Source organism: Limulus polyphemus, unplaced genomic scaffold (assembly GCF_000517525.1).
Source record: "Limulus polyphemus unplaced genomic scaffold, Limulus_polyphemus-2.1.2 Scaffold77248, whole genome shotgun sequence".
Taxonomy (NCBI): Eukaryota; Metazoa; Arthropoda; class Merostomata; order Xiphosura; family Limulidae; genus Limulus; species Limulus polyphemus.
In genome coordinates this window covers 124-4,515 of record NW_013742844.1, presented here as the reverse complement: position 1 = coordinate 4,515, position 4,392 = coordinate 124, and the positions used below count along the sequence as shown (strand labels likewise).

General features: G+C 32.6%; 1 long non-coding RNA gene across 1 annotated transcript; it reads left to right on the top strand.

The window, feature by feature from the left end:
• The first annotated feature begins 2,231 nt into the window (after window positions 1-2,231).
• Window positions 2,232-4,100, top strand: LOC106477720. The gene is made up of 3 exons (XR_001292020.2): window positions 2,232-2,292; window positions 3,467-3,557; window positions 4,036-4,100. It is a non-coding gene; the product is annotated as an uncharacterized LOC106477720 (long non-coding RNA).
• Window positions 4,101-4,392: the final 292 nt, after the last annotated feature.

The following is a 4,392-nucleotide window of genomic DNA, read 5'->3' as shown; positions in this document are numbered from 1 at the left end:
ATCTGTATCCTGATGAGAGCTATCTGTGTTGTGTGAAGTGATTCGTTAAAAAAAATCTGATACCTGTATCCTGATCAGAACTATCTGTGCCGTGTGTAGTGATTTGTTATAAAAAATCTCTGATATCTGTATCCTGATCAGAACTATCTGTGTCGTGTGAAGTGATTTGTTGTAAAAAAAAATCTCTGATATCTGTATCCTGATGAGAACTATCTGTGTTGTGTGAAGTGATTTGTTAAAAAAATCTGATACCTGTATCCTGATCAGAACTATCTGTGTTGTGTGAAGTGATTTGTTAAAAAATCTGATACCTGTATCCTGATCAGAACTATTAGAATGATGAAGTTATATAACTGAAGTTAAATGATTTGTAATGTTCGAACTTTGTAACTGCTCCTGGCCAAATATCTGGAGTTTACCGATTCATAAGCGTTATAATAATCGCAATTATAGCTTCCGAAGTTTATAGCACACTGACAATAGCAAACTAGTAATAGATACTCTCTTTTTTGGCGCGTCGCGTTGGTTATATTTATAGGCGTGTAGAGAGTTTCTAGAAAATTTAGATTACGTAACAATACAAAGCTACATTAAGCGTTTACGTACATACAAATATTGTTGATTCTTACACTCAAGAATCTTCTTAGCCCCCAGTGGCACAGCGGTATGTCTGCGGACTTACAACGCTAGAAACCGGGTTTCGATACCCGTGGTGGGCAGAGCACAGATAGCCCATTGTGTAGCTTTGTGCTTAATTACAAACAAACAAGAATCTTCTACAACTTTAGAGAATAGGCGGGAGGTTCGCAATACATATTTAACACTATAAGCTACGCATGTTTAAAAATATAAACTTAATCTAAACAAACGTTGATATTAAAATAAATATATAATAATAAATACGTCACATTTGTTACAAAAAATCTCTGATACCTGTATCCTGATTAGAACTATCTGTGTCGTGTAAAGTGATTTGTTATAAAAATGTCTGATATCTGTATCCTGATCAGAACTATCTGTGTTGCGTGACGTGATTTCTTATGAAACGTTTCCAATTTCTGTACAATAAACCAGGATTGTCAGTATTGTGAGATGTAAACGCAGTTAGAACGCCAGCCACACATACTTATAATGTCATTCATGGGTTATTGAAGAATAAGAATTATTCAACACAACACTGGACAGGTTGTTTTTAATTCTGCTTGTCTCACAGTTTGTTGTACGATGTGAAACAACATTATACGCTCATCCAGAAGCTTTACAAGACCGTCTTGATTTTATTTAGTAAAGGTAAAATGAGAACATTTTATTTAAGTTTTTTCAAATAATTCACAGGAGCAGAAATTAAACGAAATCATTTTTGTACTTGACGTAATTATTTACGTAATATTTACAAACATTTTTTGAGTCGTATTTAACAATTAACTGATAAAAGATAATACCCTGTGAATAAACTCACACAATAACACGCTAAATTCAGTTACCATATTTGGTAATGACGTCATTCTGAACAAAATAGTATGAAGGGTGCGGTGCGGTCAAGATATATTTACACCTGTTCCATGATTAGTATTTATTTATATTTTTGTTTCTTTAGGCACGAAGAAGCGTATAAAATGTATAACATTGTCTGACAAACAACAATAACGTTTTAAAATATTATTCAACAGTTTCACACAATTGCAAAGTTAGCCTACTGCATAGAAAAGGCCAAACGAAAAATTGTTGTCAGGAAAATATAGGGGGCGAAATATATTCGGGCTCCAATTTATTTATTGGAGGTAAGTGACTTCCCCTTCCCGTTTCCAACGCTTATACTTAAGTTATTAGTGTGTTGGTGTTAACACGAAAGAAGGCGTTAGTTTGAACCGCTTCAATATAAAACGCCTTACAATGTTCAGAGACCTTTTTCTTCGGTCAAACCTGTATTACAGTGGAGTGGGCCACGCGTTTCTGAATAGAACGTTTTTAGTCCAAACGTGACGCAATATGTCTGCGAAACCTGTTGGTTGCTAATCGTCATTGTTCAGTGAGTAAGCTAGGGCAGCCAATAGCAAAAAAATATATAGCGTCATCCTGTACATATACCATCTGAAATAGTGGCTGAAATCATTTCACAAAGTGTTGCCGTTGTCGCGTGAGCTCATATTGTTTATAATGCTGTTGCTATGGCAACCAGTCTGACATACTACGAGTACTGTTTCCACACCTGTGCGACGTAATGAAGATACAAGTTTATGGATCGCAGTGGCTTGAGTTGTTCGACTTTTTGTGTGTTGAAAAGATTTGAAAGTAAGTTTTTATTATGAAATGAGACCGAATGGAATAGAAAATTAGAGATTCAGGAGGTGAGATAACTTTTATAACTAAAATTTGTATATAAACGTAGAATTTAATTCATTGGGTTAAAGAATGGAAGTGTAGCCTTTCCTTCCAGCAATACAGCAGAACTAACTTCAAATACTCTCACTAAACATAACGTGTTATCTTCTTCGAGTTGAGACACGATGCAATCGGCTATATGCACTGTGTTTTAGCGTTGTTAAGTCCGTATATTTACTGCTGTCCCAACTGCTGTAATAGAGCTCTGTACTACAAAGTTAAATATTTTTATTTTTGCTTGTTTTTTTTTATCTTCAAATTGAAAAAATGTGGTCTTTAAACGTTTTCTTGAAAGCAAATGTTTTCATATTGCTCTACATTAAGATAAGTCAGTGTTTACTGGAGAAAGGTACAGTCGTTACTTTGAGTATCAATTAAAGAATTTAGGCGAGCTTTATGCGCAATACAAGATTGAAATAGTAGAATTTCATTACCAGTTTGCACAAATGGGAAAACTATATTTTATTTAATTGAAATCCATCTTCCATTTAATAGTAAAAGCAGAGCTTAAATAAAGAAAAAAGATAATCTGTTTTACAAATATATATTTATACTTATTATTACATGTGCTCTGCAAATGACAGAAATGTCAACACTAGCAGGTTTGGAACAACAGGAAAAACGAGATCCACCCTAAGCTTCCTGTTAGAATTATAGGATAAATTGTTAGTAATGACAAAAGAATGTTCTACTTCACAACATTTGTTTACAGACTTGTAGCTCTGAAAACAAGAACTAAAATATATATACATGTGTGTAGGATTGGGAACTTGCCAAATCATGACTTTATGTTAACTATGAAGTCCTGGTAACAAAATATACATTACCGGGATGAGAATATAAAGAAGTTTATAGCAGAAAAACTTGCAACAAATAACATAAATATTGTTTTCTCCATAAAGACTTCTGTAGGGATGAGTCATGATGGAAAGGCTTTAATGCACAGGTAATCATAAAACGAGTACCTTGCAGTTGTTAATGTGATGTAGTTCATTTTGGATCAATCCAGTTTCAAGTATCTTCTTCCTGCACCGAAATGAATCCAGCACGATCTTTCAAGTCCTAATATTGATTGATTTTTCAGAATCCATTCTCTGGAAGAACACATCAGAGGATTGGAAATAAAGTCAGAAGAAAGGATAAGAGGAGAAGAAAGACGTCTGAAAGAAACTATTGTAAGTATTAAACATTTGTGGTTTCTAGTGCTAGAAAACACCATAAAAAATATAATGATTAAGTTTTCACAAAAATATTTAGCTTATGTTCATTTAATGTTTACAAGTAATTTAATTTTTTATTTTTTTATCAAGAATACAAACATTCAGAAACTGGATTTTTTTTTTTGAATTTTGATTTTGTTTTAGAGCAAAGCCACATTAGGCTATCTGCTGTGTCCACTGCAAGGAATCGAACCCCGGATTTTAGCTTTGCAAGTCCGTAGACTTACTGCTGTCCTACTCTCCCCATAAAAAATTGTCTTTTATCTAATAATGTTTGTCCATTTTGTTGTTATATGTTTTAAGAATGGCTAATCGGACTAATCTTTCTATCAACTTTGTAATTTTCCTCTCTCTTTTCTTATCTGTATATATATATATATATATAAACATAATTTTATTATTCAAGAAATAATATCATTGCACTTAATTACAGGCTAAACAAGAAAAAGAAAACATGATGGAATTAGAACACTATTCCAGTAGGTATGTTGAGAATAAATAGTTGTATACATATACATATGTATCACAGAAAAATATATGTCCAAATAATATGTATGTAAATATTTTGCATCATGTAGTATCACATGTAATTTGGAATAACTTCCAACATGATGATGACGTGTAAAATAAATTTATTATTTTTCTGTTATGATAATCATAACTTTATCAGGTACCTAAATTGTATTTTTTTATTTTTTTTTAAAACGTGAATCCAACAAGTATCTGTGAATCAGTTTAGATGTTTTTGTTTTTCTATTGGTCTAGAATTATGGTTAATAAAAAAGCAGGA